Source organism: Rattus rattus, chromosome 6 (genome assembly GCF_011064425.1).
Source record: "Rattus rattus isolate New Zealand chromosome 6, Rrattus_CSIRO_v1, whole genome shotgun sequence".
In the NCBI taxonomy this organism is placed as follows: domain Eukaryota; kingdom Metazoa; phylum Chordata; class Mammalia; order Rodentia; family Muridae; genus Rattus; species Rattus rattus.
In genome coordinates this window covers 14780099-14805040 of record NC_046159.1, presented here as the reverse complement: position 1 = coordinate 14805040, position 24942 = coordinate 14780099, and the positions used below count along the sequence as shown (strand labels likewise).

General features: G+C 42.9%; 1 protein-coding gene across 4 annotated transcripts in view; it reads left to right on the top strand.

Annotated features, from left to right (window-relative positions):
* Borcs5 (BLOC-1 related complex subunit 5) overlaps positions 1-24942 on the top strand; it is an 83556-nt gene that overhangs the window by 18171 nt on the left and 40443 nt on the right. The window lies entirely within an intron of this gene.

Here is a 24942-nt window from a genome sequence, read left to right as displayed (position 1 = left end):
AAATTCTGTCACCACTAATGCACTGGTAGCTCACTGTGGCTACTCTCTTGCGTGAGAGGGAAGTGTGCTTATGAGAGGAGTGATTACCCACCCGGTTAGCATAGTTCAAGGTACTTTATATGAAGACCGTAACCTTGTTGTTCTCATATCTTCATTACGTGGAGTTGGCTTTCTTTACCTGCTGTGTGGGTGTGCGCGCATGAATGCTGTGTGGGTGCATGTAGTCAAGCTTCAGGATTGCTCTCAGGAGCCATCCACCTTATTTTTAGAAACAAGATGTCTCATTTGGGCCTTGGACCACTTAGGCCAGACCAACTGACCTCCTGTATCTGCCTGCCTCCATATACCCAGGGTTGGAAGTACAAGAGAGGGCTACCACTTGCAGTGTTCGATGTGGTTTCTGGGGATAGAGCTTAGGTTCTCATACTTGCATGACAAGCACTTTAGTAACTGAACCACCTCTCCACTCCTGGAGATGGTTTTCTGTGAATTGAATGATGCGTCTGCTATAGAAGTTCCTCCGAACACCCAAAACAAAACCCAGCTCTCATGAGCATAAATTAGGCTGTGCTTTACCTGGCCTGCATCTTTCTTCGTTTTTCTTTTTTTGATGACAATACCACAGACTGAGAAATTTATAAAGAAAAGAGGAACGGTACCTTACACTTCTTGATGTTGAAGATCTCGACCCTGACATCCTCTTGGCATTTGGTGACAGCCTCTCTCTTGGGTCATGACATGAAGGAGGACATCATGAAGCAGGAAAACTGCTCTCTTGATCTCTCTTTCTCCTCAAAGCCATTCATGGAATCTTAAGGCTCCACCGTCATGACCACATCCCATCCTGATTACCTTCCAAAGGCCCCGCCTCCAAATACCATTGGCCTGTGCCTTGGGGGGAGCGAAATTTCAATATGAACCCTAGAGGTGACAAATACCAAGACAAGAGCAAGTTGGTATAATAGACTCTAAAAGCTCTTCTATAGTTATTTATATTAAAATGTACCCTGACCTTACATATATTCACATACCATTCTTGTACTTCTTACAGCATTGAATTTGTTTAAGTGATTTCTGCAAGACCAGACATCTGGCAGATAGAGATTGCACTTGAAACTTCTTAACCAACGCATGTCCTACCCTAGTTACACCATCTGTCCTGTGCCTGACAAAAGCAAATAGCACGTCCAGGTGCTCTAGGGATCATCGTATTCTTCACAGTAACTCATCTACTCTGTAGAAGAGGCCATCCACACACTCACTCTCCTCTGTCCTGGTACCAGATTAGGCTTTGCTAAGTCCTCTGCACGGTGAAAGAACATACTACATTCTGTTACTTGCCCATCTTCACATTCTTTCTCTTTATTTTTTGGAATAATAAGATTCTCTAAAGAAGCCAACATTAATGAGATTTCTACCCTCACATAGACTTACCTGCCCAGTCTTCAGAAACTCATCGGCTGGGCATTCATCTTGTGCGTTGCACCCTTCCTGGATCTGTGGAGCACAGTCTGTCATGTGCCTTCTTCCCCTTGTGGCCATCCTCTCACTCCCCAAAGTCTTCTCATCCTTCATGGGTCTTCTGTGACTAGTGCTTGCCCCTTTTCCACCGAAGGAAATACAAAAAGCAAAACCGAATTTGAGATCTACTTAATAATGTTCTGGGGTCAGTTGTTGAATCATTTGAAATAATTCACATGAGTAAACTGACTAGTAGGAAAGTATCCAGGGGAAGGCTTAGTATTAAGAGGTGCTAATTCGAATTTAAGGTCATCATAGGTCATCCATCTTGAACATGAGTGATGTATGATACAAGTGAGTGCGTTGCAAGATGATGTACCTGGACTTGGTTACCTTGGTAACTAGGTTGTAATCAGAGCTTTATCACCATCTAACTAGATTGATAGGTTATAGGAAAGCTGGTGAGGGGCAGGTGACTCTGGGTGCTTCTCTGGGTTTAGCCAAGCAAGATAGAGTACTCTCTTGGTTAGAAATGGTTCAGAGGGCTGGAGAGATGGCTCAGTGGTTAGGAGCACTGACTGCTCTTCCAAAGGTCCTGAGTTCAATTCCCAGCACCACATGGTGGCTCACAACCATCTGTAATGAGTTCTGATGCCCTCTTCTGGTGCATCTGAAGACAACTACAGTGTACTTATATATAATAAGTAAATAAATACATCTTTAAAAAAAAAAAGAAATGGTTCAGAGCACAGGCACAAACAACAGACAGTGAGTGTTTACAGATGCTTGTGTTTCATCTGTGAACAAGAAATTCCTTGGATAGTGATTAGAAAAGACAGGTGGACAGTAAAATTAAGTAAACTAATGAATGCAGTTGATGATAATAGTGTCCAACTCCCCTCAGGACTCTTCATGATAGACATTTTGTTTAGTACTGTTTAGGTTAAAGCATTGGGATTCACCTTAAAGTCCTGGCCTAGTCACTGGCTATAGCAGTCGCCTATCATCTGATGACACTGGGACATGCTGACCATAGAGTAAGACTTGTTCCCACTGTAGCAGAGCTTGCTGTATAAGTCACAGCTATCCCAGGGGCAGGGTGTGTGTGTGTGTGTGTGTGTGTGTGTGTGTGTGTGTGTGTGTGTGTGTGTGCAAGCTTGTTTGGATTTTCGGTGTCCAGTTTGTAGTAGAGCATCCTACCCTGACATCGCCCCGCCTGATGGGCTGTCTTAGGAGCTGCAGGAGACACACGACAGTTGCCTTTACACTGCCTTGTCTTTTTTCACCTTGCTCTCAGGGTGAGGCAATTTCTTAAAGTAGAAAAAAAAAGGCCACCCAGTGAAGGCTGTACCCCCTAGGTTTGATTTCAGAGAGCTTTTATTCAAGTTAATGACAGCTTATTCTTTCAAAACAATATATTCAACTACTACAGAGTTCACTATTGTTCCGTAATGTCATATGATGTAATCTAATGCTGGTGGGTGATCTGCAGAGGCAGAGACTGGGCGAGTTTGAGGCTATTTGTATGACTGAGGTAATGTTTGCATTTTAAGAGGCAAGCAGATTCTTTGGTTTTAATTCTTTTGCATAAATGTACCAGGGTATAATTTATGCTTTACAATACAAATATCTGTTCCTCTCATTCTTTCAAGTCAAAGAATTTCTATTTTTCATAGCAGCCTCTGAGTTAGGGATTTATTTTCATATGTAAAACACTCACTAGGAAATGGAAGAAAACTAGAAAGTAGCAGTGTGGCCATCCTAGAACACAGAAGCAAATTGTTGACTTCATGTACGTTACTAAGATTCCAATGAATTAAATAAGTCCTACACATTTCTTACTTAAGTTTTAACCACTCACTTTTTAAAATGAAGCTGACCCTATCATTCTCTAGGAAAAGCAATCGTAAGAGAGATGCGATACTGTGTTTATGTCAAAGTTAGGGAAATATCCTCTTCAGTTTTAGTGGATGAATAGATGCATATACACATACAACATTGTTTGTAATTGACCTGCCATTTTTGTTCATGACCTTGGGTATAACATAAGGGGTTGTTTTCCTGCCTAAGAAAGGACTGGGCTTGTTACTAGCCAGGAATCAGGCTTATACAACATGGAGGCTTACGTGACACTAAGCAGCTTTGTTGGGTGTTCTAAGAGTGGGTGTTAAGAACAGAAGGCATGTGAAATGGATTCTGATTATTAAAGAGCTTGGAGCTCAGTGAGGTGGTACATGCCTGTAATCCTAACACCACCAGGCAGGGGCAGAAAGACAGTTTGTGGCAAGCCTGGGCATTAAATACAAAGAAAAGGAAAGCTAAAACAAAGAAACAAAGCCAGCTTTCTGGACTTTCCTCGGGGGAGTTAAATCACATAGAGCAGCCATGAAGGGTCTTAGAGCTCCGAGAACTGTACTTAGCTGGGGAGAGTGAAGCAATGGGAAAGGAGGGGAAGTAAAGAGGGAGTGAGGTCTCATAGAGGTACTGACCCTCCATCCAGGCTCTCCTCCGTTATTCAGAAAGACCCATCCTAAAGTCCTCCACATCCATCAGTGTCCGCCAGCTGCCAGACACACTGAATCGGAAAGTGGTACCAAATGCACGGCTGAGAGGATGGGCCTCAACCAGAGCCGCAGTCTCCTCTGAACAGTTTAAAGTGTTCTCCAAGCACAACTGATCCTAACGCCATATTGGAAACGTTGGTAGCTTGTTTCTGACTACCCTGCAGATTTATTTGTGTGTCTAGTACCTGTTGAGTTAAGCTTTTCAACACGAGTTTTAGTCCGCAAAGAGCCAGCGTGACTGAGTGAAAGGAAATAGCAGGTAAAGAGTTGCTCAAATCCACTGGAAGGTGAGGCCACCTCCGCAGAGCATTCGGCGTTCTGCTCTTGCTAGCAAGCTTCTGGCCTGCGTCCGTTCTTGTTCTTCCCTCAGACTTCAGAGATGTCTACTTCTGTTGTGACACCACACACATTTACTTTGCTTCTGCACTTCTTTCCCTCTAGCGTCTGGCTCAGTGCACCCGTTTTCTCTTGCTGAGATAGATACTGAAATTATTTTTTAAAAAAATTGCCTTTGTTGAGACTCCAGTGCCTCCTGGTTACCTCGCTCTGCTCTTTCGTTTGAGTCTCTGCTGCCAAAGCTGCTACCCGGCGCTCACCGCACGTCCCTTGTTCCTCCTGCTTTTGACAGTCTTGAAGGTACTTATTTTGGTGTGTGCATGTGCACACACATGCTGTAGTACATGCGTGGACATCACAGGACATCTTGCAGGGGTCATGTCTCTCCCCACCATGTGAAATCTTGGGATCTAACGTGGGTCATCAGGCTTGGCAGGCAGCACCTCTCCCTTGAGCCATCCCCACAGCCCTATCCTTACCTCATTGCTTCTGTAGAGAAGTGTGTGTTCTCTTTTCATGCCTGACATTTTCCCTCAGGCCACAGCTGCCTCTTTTCATATTTAATGAACATTTTCATCTCATTTCTAAATTTCTTTTTTATATCATTGCTCTGCGCCAATCCCACAGTGCTCGGGTCTTCTGAGTACTCTGTTTTTCTTTGCAGGCACTGTTGCCCAGTGCTCTTCCTGAGAAACAAGATCCTAAGGACCTTAAGTATTTTGAAATGTCGATAGACATCAAGATGATTTTAAATATTTGCTGTTAGCCTCAACCTTTTGTCCTAGTTCTCTAGCTATGAGTTAGTGACTTTCCCATGTACCGTTCCTTTTTTCCCTTTGGTTTTTTATAGACAGGGTTTTTCTGTGTAACTGACCTGTTTGGGCTGGAACTCCCTCTGTAGACCAGGCTGGCCTCTAACTCAGAGATCCGCCTGCCTCTGCCTCCTGGGTGCTGGGATAAAGGCATGCGTTTGTTGATGCTGCTAGACTTTTTTTTTTTAATTAAAATTTTCATTTTACTTTATATGTATGGATGCTTTGCTTGTAAATTGGTTAGGTTTTTGTTTGTTTTGCTTTTGTTTTTTGTCTGTTTTTGTCAACCGGTCACCAGCTCTGGTCAAAGAAGAAGGAGCCTAATGGCCCCCATCAGATTGGCTTTACGCAAGTCTCTGAGCATTTTCTTGATTATTGATATGGAGGATGGCACCATCTGTGAGCAGGCAGTCCTGGGCCATTGTATAAGTAATCAAACTGAGTGCTGGAGAGGTGGCTGGGGAGTGCTGGCTGTTCTTCCAGAAGACACGGGTTCATGGGTTCATTTCCCAGCACTAACATGGAGGCTCACAAACACCTGTACCTCTACTCCCGGGTGATTGATGTCTTCCTCTGGTCTTTGTGGACACGAGGCAGACAAAAAGTGCACAGATATCACGTAGGGAAAAGCATTCATAGAACTAAAGTGTAAAAACCTTAGAAGAAAGCAGGCAAATTGAATACACCATAAGACAAGTTGGTAAGCAGCAATCATCCCTGGTCTCTGCCTCAGTTCCTGCCCCAATGTCCCTTAATGATGAACTGTAAGCTGTCAGCTAAAATACATATTTTCCTCCCGAGTTGCTTTTGGTTGTGGTGTTTATCATAGCAATAGGAAGCAAACAAGCCAAGATAGCCTGACTGTATGTCTATGCACCAAGTACTCAAGCAAGTACTCAAGCAAGTACTCAAGCAAGCCAAGATAGCCTGACTGTATGTCTATGCACTAAGTACTCAAGCAAGTATTCAAGCAAGTACTCAAGCAAGTACTCAAGCAAGTACTCAAGCAAGTACTCAAGCAAGCCAAGATAGCCTGACTGTATGTCTATGCACCAAGTACTCATCTCTCAGGCCCATGTACTGACCTTTAAATTCAGTGTTCCATCTTCTGCCTATGTATGTATTGTATTTACTTTATTCAATAAACATAGAAAGTTCCCATAACCCCCTGGTACTGAGGGTGAAATTCAGGGCCTTGCACATGTTACGTAAGCCAACACTATCATGGCGATACATTCCCAGCTAGCTTAAGACCTTTTTCCCTTAAATTCGTGTGTGCAGGTGTTCATGCATTTATGTGTGAGTGTGTGTGGAGGGTAGAGGACAATCTTGGTGGAATTCCTCTGTTTTCATTCGTGTGTGTGTGTGTGTGTGTGTGTGTGTGTGTGTGTGTCTGCTCACAGAAGGCCACAAGTCAACATTGGGTAGCCAGGAGCTGGAGATGCAGGTATTCATAAACTGCCAAGCTGGAAGCTGAACGTGGGTCCTTTGGAAGACCAACAAACACTCTTAATTGCTGAACCGTCTCTCTAGCCTCTGTCCCCCTCCTCCCCCCACTTGAGACAAAGTCGATAGTTGGCCAGTGAGGGCCAGGGACCTGCTGTCACCACTTTGTTAGTGCCAACCATCATGCTTGGCTCTATTTTGTTTGTGTTTGTTTTTAGTATGTGTTCTGTAGGTACAGTTCAGGTCTTCATGCTGGTCAAGCAAGCCCCTTACTGACTGGCCCATCTCCCCAGTCTCTTGAGACTACTTATTTATTACATATACAACGTTCTACCTGCATGTATGCCTGCAGGTCAGAAGAGGCACCAGATCTCATTACAGATGGTTGTGAGCCACCATGAGGTTGTTGGGAATTGAACTCAGGACCTCTGGAAGAGCAGTCAGTGCTCTTAACCACTGAGCCATCTCTCCAGCCCCTGAGAGACTTTTTAAAAATCAGGTGCTAATGCACACTTGAATGTCTTCCTGAGGAGACGTGGTTCCTTGGTGCTGCGGTTGAGTTCCCTAGGTGTCCATTAGGTCAAAGTGTAGTTGACAGTGCTCACATCTCTTTTGACTTATTCATTTAAGGTCTTCATTTACTAAGAGAGAAGTCTGAACTGCCCAGCTATGGCTGCCTTATTTCTTTTTGCCAGCTTTTGCTTTGTGTGGTTCGGGAATCTATCTTTAGGCTCAGTAATGATTCCAATTGATCTTTTTCATCATTATGAAGTTTCTGTCTGTGATGTTGCCTCATCGTGTGATCTGTTTTGCCTGGCCTTCTTATGGTTATTTGCATAGTCTCTTTCCTTTCTTATTTTTAATCTAGCTATGCCTTTATGTTGAAAGTATATAAAAGTCTTGTACTCAGTAGCAGGTTGCTGCTTTTGTGTTAGGTCCCACAGTCTACATGTAGTCCTATAAAACTTGATCTGACTAGATTTGAGTCTGCCATTTAGTTTATTTTATATTTGTGCCCAGTGCCTTGCTGCCTTGATACATTTCCTCTGTCACTTTTAGATCAACTGAATATTTGAGCATTCTGTTTTTCCCTGTTTTTGTTTGTTTGTTTTTAAAAAACATCTTATTCTGTAGTTCAAGTTGGCCTTGAGACCAGCTGATTTCATTTTCTTTTGGTCTAAAAATTTTAGTATATCTTGCAGCTAAAAAATGTCATTTTTACCCAGGTTGTTATAAAAAATCCTTAAAAAATGAGTACAAGGGGTTGGGGATTTAGCTCAGTGGTAGAGCACTTGCCTAGCAAACGCAAGGCTCTGGGTTGGGTCCCCAGTTCCGAAAAAAAGAAAAAGAAAAAAAAAATGAGTACAAAAGTACTCACTGTTTTTGATCAGATCCAGCAAGACCATGACTCTCATCTTCCAGCCCACTCTCTTTTACCACTTAAAAATCTATTGCTGCATTTTCTTTTATTATTATTATTTATTATTATATGTTTTGAGATAGTCTCATGTAGCCCAGGCTGGCCTCTAACTTACTGTATAACCAAAGCTGACCTTGAATTCAAGGTCCTCCTACTTCTACCTTCCAAGTGCTAGGATTAGGGGCATGTGCTACCACGTCCAGCTTGAGGGGGTTGGAATTAATTATACTGTCCAGCTTGCACAGTTCTTCTCTAACATTATCATGTCTTCTACAGTGACAGCTAGCAGTCCATTACTGGGAAGAGCTTCCTTCCCCAATTGGTTACTCCTTTATTTACTGAAGTCAGTGTGGAACAGTGGACTCCTCTTCTTGGTTGCTTTGTTTTTGTTTTCAAGTAAAGTCATTGTCATTTTTCAGATGCTCCAACATGTTCAGCTGCACATTTTACTCTAATTTCTCATGTTCCTTTGACAAATTCCTGCTTTCCCTTGAACACATCCTTGGTTTCTGGAGCAATATCATGCTGTCCCTGCCTGACCGTATCCCCAGAGTCGGGCACTTTTCCAAGTATTTTCTGGGTCTTCTAGTGGAAAGTGACATTAAGGAACCATTCTCTCTACTTCCTGAGTACTTTGACTAGGAAATGCATGTGTGTATATCCATGTGCACATACATACTTACACCAGTGTGTGTGTGGTTTTGTTCATACCTGCATTTTTTAAAATAATGACCTTATACTAATATGTGTTCTTTGATTATCTTAAATTAAATTTGTGTGTGTGTGTGTGTGTGTGTGTGTGTGTGTGTGTGTGTGTGCGTGTGCGCAGGAATGATATGTGTGTGTCAGCACATATGCCACTGTATGTATGTGGAGGTCAGAGGACAACTCTGTGGACTGTATTCACTCCTTCCTCTTTTATAAACACCTAGAGATAAACTCAGGTCACCAAAATTGCATAGCAAGCATCTTTACCTTCTGAGCATCTCAGTGGCCTGATTCATACCTGTTTGTTTTTAATCAATATTATTGGTTACTATTTCTTTTAGTATCTTGCCCCCACATCTGTCTTCTTGTTGGACTCAATAGATCTGTTGTTAGACCACTTGATATTTTTCCTAGTCTATTATTGGCTCTTTTCTCTTCTTTCCTGCTCTCCATCCTCTCTCTCTCTCTCTCTCTCTCTCTCTCTCTCTCTCTCTCTCCTCTCTCTCACTCCATCCTCCTTTTTCTTTTTACTTATTGATTGATTGGTTTTTCTGTGTATCCCAGGCTGTCTTGGAACTCACTTTGTAGTCTGTCCTCCAACTCAGAGACCCACCTGCCTCTGTCTCCCAAGTGCTGGAATTGAAAGCATGAGCCACCATTACCCAGCTTGCTCTTCCTGCCTCCCTTTTTTTCCCTCCCTCCCTCCCTCCCTCCCTCTTTCCTTCTTTCCTTCCTTCCTTCCTTCCTTCCTTCCTTCCTTCTTTTTTCTTTCTCTCATATAGTCTTTAGAGTCTTGCTATAAACCCAGCCCAGATTGATCTACAACTCATTATGTAGGACAAGCCGGCTTTGAATTGTGTATCCTCCTGCCTCAGATGCTGGGCTTGCAGGCAGCCTCCTAGCACCGGGCTTTTCATTTGCTTCCTTTCTGCTTCCTAGGGCTTTAGCAAACAGGCACACTGCTACTAGCCTCGTCTCCAGCCCTGGTACAGCTTTCAGCCTTTAACTTTAGTTGTTTTCCCCTTCTTTATTCTGGATTGTTTTCACCGCTGTGTTTCTAGTTCAGAGGTCTACTTTCCCTCTTGTCTATAGTGTTCTAAGCCCATCCAGTATTTTTAAATCAGATACTGTGTTGTTCAGCTTTCAGTAACCACCCTGAGTCTCTTTCATTTGTCTGCTCATGCTGTCTTTCTCTAGTTTGGATATCTGAGTGCACTTATATTGGCTTTTTCTCATTCATTTTTTTTTTTCCTGGCCTGTGTTTTTTACTGATCAAACACTCTGTTTGCTACAAGTCCTCTTCTTTCTTGCATGTCTGGAAGTTTGATAGCATTGCAGATGCTATGGTTTTGGTTGCTCTGTTCCTCTGAAGGATATTGGACTTTGGCTCTGTTGCACATGTTGCATATTATTTATTCTTGAACTTTCTTCCTTTCTCCCCTCCTTCTGGGTCAGTCTCTTTATATAACTCTGGCTGTCCTGGAACTCGTTGTGTAGGCCAGGCTGGCCTCAAACCTACAGATCCGCTGACTCTGCCTCTGAGTGCTGGGATTAAACGTGCACCACCATGCCCAGCACTGTTGCAGGTTCCTGGTAATCAGTGCAGTCCTTTCTAGGCTTTTCTACTTCCCAGTCCTATTCTCCAAAGCAGTCTCCTTTTTAAAGAGTTTTTATTTATTTTATGTATGAATACACTGTAGCTATCTTTAGACACACCAGAAGATGGCATTGGATCCCATTACAGATGGTTGTGAGCCTCTTGTGGGTGCTGGGAATTGAACTCATGACCTCTGAAAGAGCAGTCAGTGCTCTTAACCACTGAGCCATCTCTCCAGCCCCTCCAAAGCAGTCTTTTTCATTTGTTTTTGTTTTTTCGAGGTAGGGTTTTATATAGACTTATGTCCACTTGTTATGTAGACAAGGATGACCTTGAAGTCCTGATCCTCCTGTCTCTACCTCTTGAGTGCTGGGATTTCAGGTATGGCTACCACAACTAGTGCACAGCAGTCTTCAGTGTATCATAACCCTTGCTAGCAAGGGGATAGATTCCTCCAAGCACTGCCTCTGAGAACTCTGGTGGCCTCAGTGTCTACCCACTTCTCTACTGTGGCTAGTGGCAATAGGAACTATACTTGGCCTTGTATGAGAGTCAGAAGTTGTTTTCCTGTGGTTGGCTCTCCAGTTTCATGGAATCTTACTCCATGTATTTCAGATTGGTATTAGCTGGAGATTCACAGGCCCCCTAGTGCAGAGCTCAGATGTCCCTTTACTGGGGTCTCGCTTCTCCCATGGTTTGCTGTGTCAGCTGAAGACGCTAGTTTCCCCCATACTGTGCCCTCTTTCCACATTAGTAAGAAAACTAGGCTTTTCTCAGAGATACCCTTTGCTGTGCACTGAGTGTCTTTATCAGTCCTAAACCGGACGTTGCAATGGAATTCCTATGAGGTTATAGGGGATGGGAAGGGACAATGAGAGGAGGAACATGCTTATCTTTGCCAGGCAATCAGACAGCAAGCAGACTGACTGCCATTTGTAAACCAGACCAGGTTCAGACTCTGGGCCGTGGGTGTTCCAGGCTTCAGAACTAGGAGAAAGAAAGATTTGTTGACTAAGCCACCCATCCATGTTGTTCTGGTTACAGCAGCCATGACTAAGTCACCTCCCTGGTCTACATCCTGGAAACTGCCTTCAGGCAGTGAGCTAGGAAAATAGAATGCTTTGTTTTCCTCCTCTTAGGGACAGTCTAGCACTGCCCATGGCAGAGCGTCTGAAGAGGAGCTCATGTACTTTATCTGGTTTCTATTTGTTTATGACTGGAAGGCATAATGGTTAATTCTTTGTAGAAATTAGTAATTTCTATAAAAGTAGAAAAAAGAAAATTTTAATCCATTTTTAAAAAACTTTTTTTGCCTCTTCTTGCAACACATTGCTAAGTGCCTGAGAGTGTTCAGACAGGGCACATGCAGATGAGACAACATGGCCACTAACCTTCAGGAACTCAGGTAGTATTTGGCAATTTAGACAGCTAAATAACTCACAGTGATATAGTATGAGCAACACTGCTAGTATGCTAAAAAGAATAGGCCTGCGAGGAAGGGGGATTGTTTTATTTATTTACATTTCAAATGTTAGCCACCTTCCCGGTGTGGAAGGGGGTTATTCACGTAGCCTGTAGAGTACTCAGGCTTCGCAGAGGAAAGCACATCTGAGCCGGACTCCAAGGATGAGTGAGAAGTTGCCATATAGAGGCAGAGAGGGCACTCCCAGCTTTAAAATCTTCAGTGTAAACAAAAGGAACTACATGAAGCCAAGGTGACTCTTGGCTAAAATTATATTTGGGGTATAGTGTAATCTAGGTAGCCATAGTAAGGAGGTAAAATCCTGGTTTAAGCTTAGGCTCTTTTCTTTCCCTGACTGAGGTAAGTTCTTCCTACATAGCCTAGACCATGATAGAAAACCACTTTAGTATTGAACCATCCCTCTACTTCAGTCGTAAACTTAGATTTTCATTTCAGTTAGTCTCATGGTTAGCTCAGTGTGGACACGGTGGATCCGTCCTGTAGTCCTAGTACATGGAGCCGAGGCGAGGGACTGCTGTAATCTGGGGATGGCCTGGGCTGCAGAGCAAGTTTTAGATCTCCTTGGCCATAAAGAAAACCTCCCTCAGACAAACCGAAGTTAGAATAATTGCCAGCTCATGTCCTGATTATTCTTTCTTTCTTATTTACATTTGTGATTTGTGTTATATTCTGAATTTAAACAAAAGCAAATATGTGGGGCTATGTCGCTGTAAGCAGTGCTCCCTCTCAGCAGTTGAAACTCTGCCGAAGTTTGACCTAAGATGTATGCATTTTCTCTGAAGCTCCAGTTTGTTAGTACTTTGTGACAGTCTGAATACATAAGGGTAGGCAGTGTGAAAATGCTCTTTATAACTAACATCTAGAAGTGAAATGTCAGCCTAGGAAAGATGAGGCTTTATAAATATTTCCAGAATTAAAAAAAAATTACATTCTTTGCACTTCTCAGGTTTTAACTGATGATTGGATAGCTTGATTTGGTAACAATCTTACAGTGTTCAGTTCATTGGAAATAAAGTTCGTAACTCCTGAACAGAAGGGAGTTACATTCTAGATTTAGAACTGTGCTGCCTAAATATTTATTCATCAATCTAAACAAATTTATTGATTCTGTTCATCGTATATCTTTAGGCTATAGATACAAAAGCAGGACCATGGTTGTGGTCTATAATCAGTTCCTGGTGCTTTTTTTGGTGGGGGGGTTGGTTGGAGGGAGCTGTCATAATAGCACAAAGTAAGGGGCTCACAGATGTAGGGAACCTAAGGGAAGAAAAGCTATTCTGAGACTTAAGGTCGACGAGAATTAGAACGGTGTGGAAGACCCTCTGGTCATCTTGCTGGTGTGGATTAAGCTTGCCTTATTCCAAATGCTTTGTAATATCAGTGTTTTAGGTTTTAGGGTTTTTAGGTTTGGGTATTTTCATAGGCTTTAGGTGTTTTGAAATCTGAAACTTTTGAGCACTGACATCGTGTTCAAAATGCTTCGCATCTTAGGGCGTTTCTGGTTTTGAAGTAAGGATGCTCAATCTCTAACTTCTTTGAGGGGGATGGATTCACAACAGGGTTTCTCTGTGTAGTCCTGGTTGTCCTAGAACTTGTGCAGACCAGGCTAGCCTTAAACTCAGAGATCCGCCTCCTCTGCTCCCAGGTGCTGAGAATAAAGGTGAGTGTGATCACCCTCTGGTGCCATCTGAAATCATCTCCAGAGCGTTACTGTGGATATAATAAGTTACCAGGTGAAATGCCGGAGGCCAGGCGCTGGCTTCAGATTCACTTTCAGTGATGGTGATTTAAGGTATCTGTGTGTTACACTAGCATTTTAAGTGACCTTGAATGGATGCATGGGTCATACATTGGATAAACTAATATGAAGATGGTAAACTGGAATTCTACTTATTGTCTCAAAATTCAGATTATTCAGCTAGAGGTTTTAGTGCTGATTGCTTTGCAGTGCGGGGGTTAACCCAGGGCCTCAGGCGTACTGGGCAAAGGTGCAGCACAGAGCTTCACACCCCAGCCCCTGGACTTGTGTGCTTGCTTTCAAGGGATGTGACTTTGGAAACTGCTGTACTTTGGGTCTTTGGGGTCAGTCTCAAGTCTTCAGGTTTGGAGGAGGTTCCTAACCCTCTGAGCATGGAGCAAACCCAGGAGTTGTGCCACTAGATGTCACTAGACTAAAACAGTTGGCCACAGTTGTCTGCACCCTGTGCCCAGTGTCCTCTGTTAAGAACATGGACTCCCAAGCATCTGGATTTCTTTTAGAACCAGGTTACAGCTCATTTCAAATGCAAGTTAGTTGGAAAAGTATACATGTTCCGAGACATAGTCGGAATCTCTAATTGCCTCTCTAGTGTTTATCAAGACGGAAAAGGAATTCTGACCAGAGGAAACTATAGTGACCTAACATTGTATGTGTAGAAAATGCTTTGCCTTTTGGTTTAACAGTGTGCTCAAAGAAATAATTGTGTTTATTGAAGACAGTTTAAATATGTCTGCTGGTGAGTGGATAAATAAAATACTGTATATCCAGAAAATGGAGTAAAATACTATTTAGTACTAGAAAGAAACTAAAGGATGAACTGCAAACCACGATTGCGTGGACTTAGGAGAGCCAGCCCAAACTGGGAGACCCTCTCAGTAGGACGGAAGGAAGATAGCTTGGCAGGCCTGAGTGAAGTGATCTTACTGTTGCAGGTTACCCTTGGACCTGCCTTGAGTCTGGGCAACGCTGGACCTGGGTTTCTAGCTAGTTACTGGGTGGAGATGGAGCCGTGCCGTTTATTTTGTTTATTGTTAGTTCTTTGATAAGTTTCATACATTTATATAGTGTATTCTGTTTACTTCTCCCCTCTCATCCCTATGAACCCCCGCACCTTGTCTCTTTCCATAGTTGACTTTTGGTTTGGTTTTGTGAGGCATTTTTTTTTTAAACTAGGGCCATCCGTGAGACTATTAGATTGGAACTATTCCTTGAAGCCTGATAGGGTCATCAGTGGGTTATAAAGCTAAAGATGACGACTCTGTCTCCCTGAATGTATTAGTACTCAACTATTTCTTGTGTTTAACATCTAAGGTTATTTTATTTTTGTTTTCTTGAGATAGGTTCTTATGTAGCCCAGGCTGACCTTGAACTCACTGTGTAGCCAAGAATGACCTTAAAGTCCTGGCCCTCCTACATCCACCTCCAAAGTGCTGGGATTTCAGGCATGTACTACTACACCCCATCTCATGTGGTGCTAGGGCTCAATCTCGACTTCGTGTATTCCAGACGAACACTGTACCGAATGAGCCTTATCCCTGCCCAGTGCTTAGGTTTTTTTTTTTTTTTTCCCGGAGCTGAGGACCGAACCCAGGGCCTTGTGCTTGCTAGGCAAGCGCTCTACCACTGAGCTAAATCCCCAACCCAGTGCTTAGGTTTTTATCATTAAGTAAATGCTGCTCTAGGTCTTTGCACACATGTGCTTCTGTGAGCGTTTTCCTAGCAGTGGAATTGCTAGGTCCTATGTGATAAACTTATATTTAATTTTTCCAAACTGCCAAGCCCTTCTCAGATTGACTATACTATTTTGCATTCTTTGAGCATTGTTTAATTACTCCATTTCCTCTTTCTTTCTGAATATAGCCATTGGACTAGATTGTGGAATGGTATGCCATTATGGTTTTCATTTATAGCTCTCTAATGATAAGATTCTTTTCATTTTCATCATCTATTCATGTGTCTTTATATATTAAAGTAATTTAAATCTTATGCCCATTTAAAATTATTTTTAACATATACAAGAATTCCTTTCTACATTCTGTCAACACCCCCTTTATTAGGCTTACAGATGCTTTCACCCTAGCCTGTGGCTTTTCTTTGTATGTTCAAAATATTGTATACATGTTTTGCTCACATGTATGTTTCTGTACTGCTGTGTGCCTGGTGTCTGTGGAGGCCAGTAGGACTTCAGATCCACTGGAACTGGAGTTACAGATGGTCATGAGCCATCATGTTCATAATGGGAACCAAACCTAGGTCCTCTGGAGGAATAGCCAGTAGTAGTTTGGGGTAAGTTGCCTTTCTCTTATGCTCATTGCAAAAAGCAGGCTCTCTCACTTTGGTTGTTGTTGTCTTGAGACAGGGTTTTTCTGTATAACTGCCCTGGCTGTCCTGGAACTCACTTTGTAGACTAGGCTGGCTTCCAACTCACAGAAATTGGTCTGCCTCTGCCTCCTGAGTGCCGGGACTAAAGATGTGTGCTGCCATACCTGCTTCTTGCTATTATTTTTACTAGTGGTGTATGCATGTGTGCATGTGCATGTGTGTGTGTGTGTGTGTGTGTGTGTGTGTGCATGTGTGTACATATGCATGTGTATGTATGCATATGTGTTCCTATCTGTGCAGGTGCATATGTGTATACATGTGCAGGTCAGAGGAAGATGCCATCCTCACTGATGTCGCCCATCTCTTTTTGAGACAGAGGTATTGGCTCCAAGCTCATCAATTAGTTAGACTGCCCATTATGCCTGAGATTGTTCCGGCTCAGCCTTCCTGGTGCTGAAATTATAACTGACTGCCCACGCTTTCTAAAAAAATGGGTGCTTGTCTTCTAAGTGCTGGGATTAAAGGCATGCACTAAGTCTGGCCAAGTCCAAGTCTGGGTTTTTGGTACATGTTGAAAATTTGTCTTGGCTGGGCACCCAGGAAGTTGAAGTCAGAGGATCACAGGTTCAAGGCCCTGCCTGCACTACAGAGTAAGACCTTGTCTTACCCCACTTCCAAATTTCTGTCTTTAAATGCTATCTTTAGCACTGTTTAATTTCAGTTTGATTGAATATATTTTGATTTTCTTTTCTTTTATTCATTTCCCCTTCTTTTCTATATTTGTCAGGGTTATATCTCTTGGTCTTGGTTTTAGTCTTTACTGGGGCTTTAAACTTTTACATTAAGATTTAAAAGCATATTTATTCTAGAATCTCAGTCCACATCACTCCTTTTCATTATTTGAGACAGTCTTTTGTAGGACATGCTGCTCCCACTTCAGGCACCCCATGTATCTCATGAGAGTACACTCCAGTTTCTTTTTTATCTTTTGTGCTTGCTGTCACACAGCCTTCTTTCGTGTGTGCTGTAAACTCGTGTTATCTGACTGTCCTTGCTTTTTGCTTTAGGTCAGGTGTTGGCAAATGTTTTCTTCAAAGGGCTGGTAGTGGTTTCGGCTTCTCAGCCTCCTTGCTCTTTGTTGTAGGATAAGAACCGTAGATGGTGGATGAAAGAATAAGTGTGCCTGTGTCCCTGTGTAACGGTATGCCTGTGTCCTATGTAACCGTGTGCCTGTGTCCTATGTAACGGTGTGCCTGTGTCCCTGTGTAACAGTGTCCCTGTGTCCCTGTGTAACGGTGTGCCTGTGTCCCTGTGTAACGGTGTGCCTGTGTTCCTGTGTAACAGTGTCCCTGTGTCCCTGTGTAACGGTGTGCCTGTGTTCCTATGTAACGGTGTGCCTGTGTCCAATGTTACGGTGTGCCTTTGTCCTATGTAACGGTGTGCCTGTGTTCTATGTAACGGTGTTCCTCTGTCCCTGTGTAATGGTGGGCCCGTGGCCCTGTGTACCGGGGGGGCTGTGTCCTATGTAACGGTGTCCCTGTGTCCCTGTGTAACGGTGTGCCTGTGTTCCTATGTAACAGTGTCCCTGTGTCCCTGTGTAACGGTGTGCCTGTGTTCCTATGTAACGGTGTGCCTGTGTCCTATGTAACGGTGTGCCTGTGTTCTATGTAACGGTGTGCCTGTGTCCCTGTGTAATGGTGTGCCTGTGTCCCTGTGTAACGGTGTGCCTGTGTTCCTATGTGACAGTGTTCCTGTGTCTGTGTAACGGTGTGCCTGTGTCCCTGTGTAATGGTGTGCCTGTGTCCCTGTGTAACGGTGTGCCTGTGTAACGGTGTGCCTGTGTTCCTATGTAACAGTGTCCCTGTGTCCCTGTGTAACGGTGTGCCTGTGTCCTATGTAACGGTGTGCCTGTGTTCCTATGTAACGACTTACAAACCCCAGCGTAGTTGGGACCTTTGGACCATGCCTCGTTGACTCCCACTTCAGACGCTCAGTGAGTCAGACAGATTAGAAATAAGAAAATGGTGTTCCATATTTGCTCTCATTTCAGCCATTCCCAGAGACTCCAGGTTTCTGTTTGTCATCATGCTCCTGCCTTGAGAACGTCCCTTGGCATTTCCTGTGGTGTAGGTTGCTATTATAAGACTCTTGCCCTTGTTATTTTTCATGATAAAGTCTTTATTTCTCTTTAGTGTTTTCATAACTATACTCTTTTAAGGAAATACTTATTTTAATTTTATGTACATGCATGTGTGTGCATCACAAGCACACAGTGCCCAAAGAATCTTCATTGCTGTGAAGAGACCATGACCGAGGCAACTCGTATAAAGGAAAGGAAAACAGTTGACTGGGGCTGGCTTACAGGTTCAGAGGTTTAGCCCATTATTATCATGGTGGGAGGCATGGCGGCGTCCAAGCAGGTCTGGTGCTGGAGAAGGAGCTGAGTGTTCTATATCTTGGTCTGCGGATACTAGGAGACTTTGTGCCTCACTGTGCCTCCCTGGTTACAGCTGGAGCACAGGAGACTCACAGCCCACTCCCACAGTAGCACACTTTCTCCAACAAGGCCATACCTACTCAAGGCTACAGCTCCTCCAACAAGGTCACACCTCCTTATAGTGCCAGTCCCTATGGGCAGGCATCGAAACACATGCTTATGTGGGCCATTCCTGGAACCACACCCTGGAACTGGAGTTACAAATGGTTGTGAGTTAACACGTGGAGCTGGGAACAGGACTTGGGTCCTTTAAGCAGCTAGTGTTCTTAACTGCTAAGCCATCTCTCCAGCCTTCCCCTCAGCTTTTTATTATTTTATCTTATTTATGTGAGTACATTGCAGTTGTCTTCAGACACACCAGAACAGGGCATCAGATCCCATTACAGATGGTTGTGAGCCACCATGTGGTTGCTGGGAATTGAACTCAGGACCTCTGGGAGAGCAGTCAGTGCTCTTAACCACTGAGCCATCTATCCTCAGTTTTTGAAAATGGTTCTTGTTTTTGTTCTTTCTGTATTCCTATTCTGTGTCTGACTTCAACAAATTTTCCTTTAATTCTTTTAAAATTAAGATGTAGTTTAAATACAGCAAAGTGCACCTGTTTTTATATGTAGTTCTGAGAACGTTGATAGATCCATAGCATTATGTTACCACCCTCATAACCAAGGTGTACAGTAACTCCACCAGTCCTCAAAACCTCTCCTGTGTACCTTTGTGGTCGGTCTCATCCATCCCTTACCTTTGTGCCCCACCGCCATTGATCTGCTTCCTGTTCCTGCAGTTTACCTTTTCCAGGGCTGTATGGAACCATACAGCGTGTATCCTTGTGAGTCTGGCTTTTTTACTTAGAATAATGTAGTCAAGGGTTATTTCATACTATCAAGAGCTTGCTCCTTCTCATTCCTGGTGTTTATTTTGTGTATGTACCATAGTTTGAATATTTTCAGTTGGAGAAAATTTGGAATGTTTCAAACATTTGACAGTTATAAAGAAAGATACTGTAATAGCAGTTTTCTAGAACTTATGCCAAGATCACTTTTAAAAATATTTAATGAAGCTGGATATGGTGACACATGACTTTAGTTTTAGTAATTGGGAGGAAGAGGCAGGCAGATCTCTGAGTTTGAGGCCTGCCTGGTCTGTAGAATGAGTTCCAAGGCAGACAGAACTATATAGAGAAACTGTCTCAAAACAAAACAAAAACAAACACAAACAAAAACCCCAAAAACAAATTTAATGAACCAATGTACATTTGAATAGGACTATCTGAACATTTAGTTTCATAATATTCTCCAATCATTATTAAAAGCTTTTTCTTTTAAAATGAAGATGTCTTTTATTCTTATAAGGTAATGTGTACTCATTTAAAAATTATAAAGTAGTTGTTTTTCTAGGCTGGTGTGGTTCCTTGAATAACATGATTTTGTGTCACTCAGTCCTCTGACTGGAAACCTACATGCATTCCATGTTGGTCCTTCTCGAGTTTGACCTGTGCAACCTAGCACCTATTCCAAGTGCAGTCTGGGTCCTCTGTGTCTTTCCACAGGCTGGACCTTTTTTAATGCATGCTCTATTCCTTTCAGTATAGCTCAAGTTAAGAAAGTTTCTTGATAGCACATCCACTTGGGTCATGTAAAACCCTAATGTTTTCTCACATGCCTTGACTTTAAGCCACACCTTCCCATCATCTGTTTTTCTAGTTTTCAGATTGCTAGTATAAGATTATTCATTCAACCTCATTGTGCAGTTATGTCTGTGTACTGTTGAAGCTTTCTACTTTTTCTTTTTTCTATAATTTTTGCAGCCAACATCCTAGGTGGAAAATTTCAGATGACCTTAAACTGCTTAGCAGGGCAGAATCCAGCTATAAAGGCTACAGGAGATCTCATTGTTGGCAGACTGAGAACTCTTTCTGTCTGCTAAATTCTAAATTACCCAGGCTTACCTTAGGATTTCAAGAGGATATTGCCACCTTATGTGCAACACGTGACAGGTACTGCTGGTTATTTATTGAGACTGGTTTGTTTTAGTTCTGAGACAGTCTAAAAGGCTATCTGTGCACTGTGTGCTCCGGATGACCTTTAGCACTCCACCCTTCTGTCTTTCCCTCTCAGCGTTGCCACTGCAGGCATGCGCCATGATGCCCCACTTACAGGTTTCTGAGGCTCTAACCCAGCTCCTTGTACGAGAGGCAAGCAGTCTACCAATTGAAGTATGTATATGTTCAGTCCCTTGTGTTGTTCTTTCCTTTTGAGAACAGTCTTACGTAGTCTAGGCTAGCCTCAAACTCACTAGACAGCTGACACTGGCCTTAACTCCTGATTAGATGCCACCATACTTTATAAAACTTAAGATTATGATTATTTATTTTCTGCAGTGTTTGAGATTGAACGCAGGTTTGTGCAAGATAAGCAAGTGCTCTACCTCTGAGCTCTATTCCTGGCTCTCAAGAGACTCCATTGGTATTTATTATCAGCGCTGCAGAGTTTATTATGAGAGCCTGTCTTACTATTCTGTATGTTTTATCACTAGAACAATGCTTACTTAAAACACAGGGTTTTTTTCTTCTGAGACTTAAGCCGTTGTGTGTATCATATCACTTACACACAACGACAGTATTCAGAGAGATAAAAAAACACACAAGTGAAAACAGTAGTAAAACTTTGCTTTTAAGAACTTCAAATATGAAGGATAATGGTGTCAGTGCCGCCAGTTATGAAAACTGTATGATATCAACAAAAAGGAACGGTTGGCCATGGATAGTTAATACCCAACACAAAAGCAGTTTATCTGCAAACAAAGTAAAGTAAATCAAATAATGACATCCATGTTGTTTTTGGATGTGATCATTGACTAGTGATAGATAAGCCTATCAATAAACCCACTTGGTCAGACAGCATCTCATAATTCTACAATAAGGACAAAGGGTTAATAATTAATGAAAGGAGACCACGCGCATGAGGCGGATACACATAGAACAGGTAAGAGCCATTTGAGCCTGCTCTGAGCACCAGGGAGGGATAATGTCAACACTGGCCAGATAGCCGTTATCACCCTGCTGGGCTTCCTGGTAGTCTCTAGAATAGACTGACACACAGTCTCCAGGCAGCGCCGCACAGTGAGGGCATTATGTGGAGACAGGGTAAAGGGTTTCTAGAATTGAGCATAACTCTTGGGTTAGCAGTGGGTCAAGTCAGTCCTCTCCCAGCTTGCCATAAGTTCTGGCAAGGCCCTGTATTGAGGTGTATGTTGGCCTTGGTTCATCCCTATTTAGAATTTGGTAACACTCAATTGAGCCTCGGTCATTTCAGCTTAGGGATAAAATACAGGTTGTTGAGGCAAATTCTGTGAATCCAGTTAAAAAGTATGTAGAAAGATAACTATCTCTGGCCAAAGTACTCTCCTAGACTCATATATTCACACACACACACACACACACACACACACACACACACACACACACACACACATATATACACACAAGTGTGTGTGTATATATCACTGTCTCTATGTGGGTGTGCTCACCCCATAACTTTTGTGGAGAATAGAGGGATTAACTTTAGGGTGCCTTTCCTTAGTCATTATTCCATCTTATTTTTAATTATGATTTATTTATTTACTTATTTATGACGTATGTGTACAGATGTATATAGAGGCCAGGGAAGGACATCTGGTATCCTGGTCTACTACTGTCTTCATTATTACCTAAGACATGGTCTTTTGCTGAACCTGCAGCTAGATTGGCCCCCAGCAAGTCATAGTGATCCTCCTGTCTCCATCCCCCACACTGCTGGGTTATAGGCACAGGCACACCCATGCTCAATTCTTGTTCTGTTTTGTTGTATTATTTTTTAACATGAATTCCAAACTCAAGGTTCTCACGCTGATACAGAAAGTGTTCGTACCCACTAAGACACCTCCCAGCCCTTCTGCCTTATTTATTTTATTTGAGATGAAGTCCCGTACTGAACCTAAAGCTTGCCATTTTGGCTATACTGGTAGGCTAGCAAGTCCCAGATCTTCCTGCGTCCACACAGGAGTTACAGCTATGCTGGGGTTACAAGCTTGTGCTGCTGTACCCGACTTTTTTTTTGTTTAATGTGGGTTATGGTTCTCATATATATGCAGAAAGTGTTTTACCCACTGAGCCATTTCCCCAGCCCTCACAATAAATATATTTTAATATGCATTTATAGAGTTTTTTTCTTTGCTGCATGTGAACCCCAGGGCTTTCCATGTGCTAAGTACATACTTACCACTTGGCTTCACAACCTACTAATGATTTGGTTTTGTTGTTGTTTTGCTAGTCAATTGATTGGCTGGTAGTTTGAAAGTCTGGACTTGAACTCACTATGTAGCCCATTTGCTTTGAACTTGCAGTGATCTTGCCTCAACCTCCCAAATACTGAGATTAAAGGCTTGTAACACCATATCTGGTCTGCAGTTTTGAACATTTCTGCTGAATCTTCATTAAGCCTAGTTGTAGCAATGTAACCCCTTAGAGTGTGTGTTGCTGCTATATGTGGGCATGAATATGAAAATTGCAAGTGATCACCCCCCCATCCCCCATTGCTTGTAACTATCTTGAGTTCCAGAGCAAACGACTAGCTATCTCCTTCCTTTATGACTTGCAAACCTTTACTCCTGTATTGGACTAGAAGTTTTTGTCTTTTTGAAACAGGGTCTTATGAGCAGCCCTGGCTGTCCTGGAACTCACTATGTAGACCAGGCTGGCCACCTGCCTCTGTCTCCCAAGTGCTAGAGTCAAAGGCGCGTGTTACTACTCACAGCACTGGACCTGATACTTATGGCTCAGCACTAGAATGGGAACTTTTCTCAACCCACCTCCTGCATCATCCTTTTACCGTCCAAGATTGCTAATAAAATAGTTAAATAAATCACAAGAGAGAAAGGGGGAAATATTTGAGTATGAAGGGAAGAAAATGTAGCACAGGAAGTAGAAAACTCTACTGTGAGTGGAGTCGGGAGACACTTCTGAGGTGGCGGGCGTGAAGGTGATTGGGGAAGGAGAATACGTGGTCAGAGCGAAGGCAATGATGAGGGTCCAGTCAGACTTGCTGAGGTCATGCTAAGGGTTACAGACCCTTGCTGTGTAACACGTCTTTTGCTCCATATTTTCTGCCACAGAGAAAGATAATTAACTGAAAATGATAGGACACTAGTTGCTAGAACCCCAGGCAAAATTCTGGAAGAAATGTAGTGAGCTGGTCAAAGGCGTTTGCTTCCTTGTCCTTTTATACTATCCCTCCCAGGCTTCCTACCTCCACTCATCCCTCCTTCAGGGTAGTGGGAGAATGTGTGAGTGGAATTATTAAACTATGGTCTTTAATGGATTTGGGAGTATGGGAGATGCCAAAAGCTTGGATGAAGGAAAGAGAGGATGCTAAAGAAGGTAGATGATTCCAAAAGGACCTCACTGTGGCTTCCATGCACCAGCTCCACCTCTTTCTATCTTCTGAGCCCACTCCCTTTCCAAGACAGTGTCTTGCAAACTAACAGATTTCAAAGTAAGACTATGACAAAAGATGTATGGGGGTCTGACCTTGATTTCTACCTTGTTCTATATCATGCCAGTTGACTTACCTAGAGAACCCTGAACGTACTATGCACTCACTGAAGATTTGTTGAGACATATAAATCATATTTATATACTGGATGTGGGTGCCTGCAATTATGGTTTTATTTGTCGCAACGGAAACGTCGCATGCGCACTGGAGAGAGAACTCAGAGGTTAAGAGAACTTACTATTCTATCATGAGAACCAGAGATCTGACCCCATTACCCACATTGGGTGATAATGGATAAACTATCTAACATGGATGGATGCCAAGAATAAGGGTCAAAATGGTCTGAGTAGACTTGAAAGATGGGCTAAAGCCATAATAACACTTCAAAGCAATATATCAAGTTATACATTTGAATTAAAAATAACCAGTTGTACATGGATATGGTACAACTAGCAATGACAATTCAGTGTGGGTTTTTACTGGTCTCATTTAGAAAGTGGAATTCATAGGCACAGTACTTGGCTCCAGTGGCTGTTGGAGGCTCTTCAGGCTAAAGAGAGGAATTTGAAGGCAATGCCTTGAAATTACAACTGCTATTATGGTTTTATTGTTGCAACAGGAAACATGACACTGGCACTTTCAAAGTTATGTGCTCTGGGGGTGGGCACAGAGGGGTTGCTGGAGAGATAACTCAGAGGTCAAGAGCACTTACTGTTCTATCATGAGAACCAGAGATCTGACCCCAGTACCCATGCCAGCAACTGCCTGGGACTCCAGCTTCAAGGGATCCAGTGTTTGTCTACCATCCTCAGGCATTTGCACATAGTCTCACACAGACATACACAGCGATGAGAGTGAGCCTTTGGAAAGTCTGTATTTGGGTAATTACTGGGGCAGTGGTCTGAGATGGATAGCCTGGTTAGGTAGTCACTATGGTTTCCTAATGATACACTGTCAGAGTTCCTGGCTGAGTGAGGGACAGTAGAAGGAGCAAATCCGAGAGATCTCA